Source organism: Lactuca sativa, chromosome 8 (assembly GCF_002870075.4).
Source record: "Lactuca sativa cultivar Salinas chromosome 8, Lsat_Salinas_v11, whole genome shotgun sequence".
Classification (NCBI taxonomy): Eukaryota; Viridiplantae; Streptophyta; class Magnoliopsida; order Asterales; family Asteraceae; genus Lactuca; species Lactuca sativa.
This window is the reverse complement of record NC_056630.2, coordinates 315060679-315066146: the sequence shown is the minus strand read 5'-3', so window position 1 is coordinate 315066146 and position 5468 is coordinate 315060679.

Here is a 5468-nt window from a genome sequence, read left to right as displayed (position 1 = left end):
ATAGCCTTGAGTGGCTAGTATGTGTTATGAGAGTCGGTCCAGTCATACTGGAGACTCTGTTGGTATTGCTGGATTAGCTCGGGATTTGCGGATCGCGTATGTTGCAGTGTGATTGCAGTGGAAGGTCTGGCCCCGGGTTAGTGATCTTGTTTAGCGGAGGCAGTGATTTTGATGAGTGGAGAGAGTGCATGGGATTGAGAGCCCCTGCAATGGGAACCAGAGTATGTGGATAGCGGTTACGCGAAAAGGGTGGTGTCGCTTGAGGCGAGCACCGTGGCACCGGTTGGGGTGGCATTATGGCCAAGAGGGTTCCGTGGAAAAAGGAAAAGAGGAAGGTGTAACTCCGAAGGGGTGCAAGTTCACGAAAGTGAAAGCTGCAGAGCAGAGTTATGGTTAGAGTATTTCGAGTATGGTTTTGAGCATCGTGTTCGCGGCAGTGGAGTAGGAACCCATTCGGTTGGGATGTCTGTTGAGGCTCAGAAGGGATGCATGGAGAGAGAAAACTTTAACTTCTCAGTGTGAATCTGATCAGAGTGTAGGGGGGATGTAGTGGTTCACCTTGGGAGATGTTCGAGGATATCATCAGTGTATCTGGTCTTTCCACCTGCGGGTGTTGGGACTAGTTCAGTAGGGTAAGTGATGGCAAGAGGGAACTTGTGAGAGTTGATCTGAGAGGGAGGACGGATCTCTCAGTCGGTCCGGAATGGGCAAAGTGGGCTTTGGATCGGGGATCCGGTGGTTCAGGGTTTCCTAACCCTTATGGGTTGAGTGATCGTTGAGATTTGGAGCAGAGTGCATCTTGGGTAATTCCCGATTACAGAGAGTGATGAGCAGTTCAGAGTTCGTACTTTAGTTGACAAAGCAGACTCAGCAGGTTAAAGAGAGTTAGTGATCGTCTAGAGTTAACAGGAAAGTTATGCAGGCAGACGCCGTTATGAGCATGTGATTCAGGTCAGCGACTTCGTATTTCTGATGGGGTGCTTCGATTTAGGAAGAGGGGTAAATGGGGGGCCCCGGTATGTCGGGTCTTTTCGTGAAGGTGCGAAGGTAGGAAGGGTGGCCTATCGTTTGGAGCTGTCAACGGAATTGGGACGGATCCATGACACTGGTATGTGTCGCAGTTGAAGAGGTGTATAGCGGATGAGTCAGCAGTGGTTCTGCTAGAGAACGATTAGGTGGATGCGAGCCTGTGTTACGTCGAGAGGCCAATGACCGTCGGAGATCGGAAGATCAAGGTTCTGAGGAACAAGGAGGTACCTCTGGTATTGGTTCAGTAGCGGTCTCGGGAGAGATCGGCAGTGTCTAGGAAGCCGAAACGTGAGGTGCGGGAGCAGCAGCCAGAGCTATTTTCAGAGTGAGACTTCGAGGGCGAAGTCTAATTCTAGTGGGGGAGAATTGTAACAACCCAAAATCTCAAGTATTGTTAAATTGCATTTTGGGGTGTTTTAAAGGGGAGACTCGGCGAGTTGGAGCAAGACTCGCCGAGTAGGGTCGCAGTTTTGGTCGCGGATTCGCGACTGGACTCGACGAGTCCAGGTATGGACTCGGCGAGTCGACGCTGTTCAGCAGAAACCCTAGCCGTTTGGTTTTGGATCGTATATAATGCCTCTTATGCCGTCATTGTCCGTCTTTTGGCCGATTGAGAAGAACCCTAATCGTTGTGGACGTCTAGAGCAGGAGAGGAAGCTTTTGGAACCTTGAAGAATTTGTTAGGCAAGGAGAAGAAGAGTTTTGGCCAAAGGAATATCAAGGGGATCGAGTTCTGAGGTTTGGAGACACAGAGAGGGTGTTATTCAGGTAATATTTCGGATCATTTCTGCTATATTGAAGTGTGCACGAATTTAGGGTTTATGAAACCCATTTGGAGTCTAGATGGATTGTTATGTTGTTATACAAAAGTTTATACCCTGGTAATAGGATGATTAGAGGTCCAGAAGTCCCATGAGTGTGTTTTTCGGGAATATATGTACCTCAGGAAGCAGTTTGATCGACTGCATGGCGTGGACTCGCCGAGTCGGATGATCAGACTCGGCGAGTAGCTTGAAGATTCACTGGGACTCGCCGAGTTGTTCTTCAGACTCGGCGAGTGGAGTCGGGGTGGCCCCGCGATTCTTCCAGGAGTGACTCGTCGAGTCAAAGAGGATACTCGACGAGTAGAAGGGGAATCTTAGAGGATTGAAGGACGACCAGACTCGCCGAGTCGCCAGGGAACTCGCCGAGTCCAGTCGAGCTGACAATGGACTGTTGACCAGAGTTGACTGGTGTGGTTTCTTAGGGTCAGTTAACGTGGAAGATAGAAGTATTAAAAAGGGATATATGATGTTACAGGGAGCTTGTAGCTCGGAGGATCAAGTGCAAGGGATTTTAGGAGTTGCTATCTTCCAGTGTCCGCGAGGTGAGTCTTCTCACTATACTGTACCCGGAAGGGTTTGACTGTGTGACCGGAAGGTCGAATATGTTATGTGATATGTATGCTATATATGGTAAGTTAAGTGTTATATGGATATGTATGCTATATGTGGTGAGTTAAGTGTTATATGTGCTATGTATGATATGTGGGCCGGAAGGCAATATGTTATGGGCCGGAAGGCGATTATGTTATGGGCCGGAAGGCGTTGTATTGAGGACCAGAAGGACAGGGCCTGGAAAGGCGTATGTGTGTAAGTGTATATTGGGGAACTCACTAAGCTTCGTGCTTACGTTGTTTATGTTATGTTGTTTCAGGTTCTTACAGTAACGCGGGATGGCAACGGTTCGATTGTACACACCGAAGAAAGAGTTGTGTTTTTGGAGGATCCTGGTCTTCTATTATAAAGAAAATGAAACTATGTTTTGTAATTCGAATGTGAATAAGATTTTAAACAAGTGTTTTTAATTTTAAATTGATTACTTAAATGAAAATTTTGTTTTTGGAAATCACGGTGTTACATGGAGGTTTACCAGAACGATCAAAGAAATCTGCAATACTATCGTAATAATCGTTATTCTCTAGATTGATACCTAATATGCATGCAAGCATATACTTATATAATAAACCTAGCAAGATCACGGTTGGACATGCCCAAAACCGGAGTACAAAATGGATTAACAGCCGAGACCAATGACGCAATCTTCAAACGAATCTTCAGCCCAACAATCTCCCCCTTTGCGTCAATTGGAGCGAGATCTTTACTTGTTACTTGGGCCAGCAGCGGAGGCAGGTACCTTCTTCTTCATAGTATTAAACAGACGCGAGATGAGAGCAAGTATCGTCTGTCTAAACCTGATGTACCATTGGATCATGTCGTTGAAGTACTTGACATCGTCTGCTGCATTCTCTTTACACCTTCGGATGATCGATAACACGTGCTCTAGACAAGAAGTGGTGTAAAGATGTTTGTCAGCTAAAGCAAAGAGACATTTCAGTCCTTCTGCTCTAGTGAACATGACCGAATTGCATCTCGGGTCGATCTTGCCCATTTGCATTTGATTGAGATCACTGGCCGATCCCACAGGAGCTATCTTCGGTTTCTTCTTGAAGACTGTGGCAACCTCCTGATCCATTAGGGCTACCTCCATGATGTAACAGACTAACATCCTTTTGAGATGGTCTATAATTGGACCATATTCGGCTTCATCAGTCAAAAGGATATTATGCAGGACAATCCAATCATGAGGATTTAGATTCGGTAGATCTGCCAAGGATATAAGATGTTCAGTTCTTGCAGACCCTCGAATCACCTTGAACCGAACGCTGATGAACCTTCCTTCGGCATAAGGCTTCAATACCCGAACATTCACTATCTTCTGGGCGCTCCATGTTTGATACTGAGGACGAGCAGCCTTCAGATAGAATTCGATCAACTCCCTATCAACCTCAGGGTCAGGATGAGGGACTTCAAAAATATTGGAGAAGGCGTGGAAGATAAACGCCTTTCGAGTCAACGGCATGTCGAACTGCAAATCGACAGAATTATAACAGTCGAAGGAGATCACCGGCTCGAGCCATAGGATGCTAGGAGTATCTATGGCCTCCTTTATCATTCGCTCCCGAGTCCAGGCAGGGAAGAGAGTCTTCCTGCTCTCAAGGAGATCACCAAGCATTGTTGTGGACGAATAGGAAGGATGTGTGAGGTAGCATGGACTGAGGATGATTCTGCCATTGTTGAAGGTAGTAGAAGAAGATGAACAGTAAAGCTTTTGTGATGTTTTTGCTCTCTAGAAAATCCGGATGCAGTAAAAAGGTAAATGAGAGTATAGACTGCCTTTTATAGAGGGTGAAAGGAGAGAGAAAAATCGTTTCAAATCTTCTATGCGATGATCACGTAGGAGAGAGAGTGTCAAATTCCTAGGATCACGCCGCCCAACAAGCTCCGTTTCAGAACAAACCGTTTCAAATCCTCACGCGCCTTTAAGTGCCAGAGAGGAGTCGCTTGAAATTCGCACACACGTCCATTATGTCAGTAAAAGAGTGGGCGTTTCAAATTCACACGCGCCCCTTTTTACCCCCGGTTGAAATTCAATCCTTTTATTTCCCGCCTGAGTCAGCAACCCTTCGTCTTATCTTTTGAATAAATTGCCCACGTGGATGATTTTTGACCACAACTTGATAATTAACCACCAAAGCAATAATACAGCCTGTAATAATTAGTAACGAAATTTTGGAAAATCAAATATTTTCGTGCTAAGAGTGTAAAAAAAAGGAATAAACCAACTCTTTTTAGGAATAAATGTGATGTCAATAATGACACGAAACAAGTGATCCCGGGCACGAATCTCTTCCTTCAAGATCAAGAGAGACCTCAAAGTGTTTATGTGGATTCCCGTTGAATGACGATCAAACATTTATTAATAAATGTTGAAAGGCTTCTTTTAATTAGGCTAAGTAAGGGTGGCTTTCGCTTTGATTCAGCAATTCTAATCTTGAAATAAGAAAGAAAGTGAACAAAGTACTTGTGAGACCGGTGTAGTCTGTTGAACAAGTAGGTAGGAATTAATTTTAAATAGCTTGGAAAATATAAAATCTCAAAAGAAATTAAAAACTGGATCCCAAGGGAAGAAATGTTATGGTGTTTAACAATTTCATAGGAATCACACAAAATAAAATTTGAGATTTCAGTTAGGTACATCCATCAATTCTTTTGGTGAAAACTTGAGCAAATTAATTGTGACAACCCGATATTTCGAGACAATGTAATGTAAACCAATCAAATTTAGGTCAAAATATAACTTTCCTAAAATCTTGTTTGGGTTAAATAAAGTAGTAGGAATCGTATCAAGGTTTTCGTACATATAAAGAACCCTAAAATCCGAGTTATAACGAAGAAGTTATGACCAACCGAAGATTCTCGGCAAAACCGGCATCAGCGATTAAACGAAAAACGCGAAATTTCGATGCAATAGTTTTTAGCCTTAAGTATCTAAATGAAAGTTATAGATAACCTCAAACCGTGAGCGTACATAAAAAGAACGTCCAAATCTGACTTCGT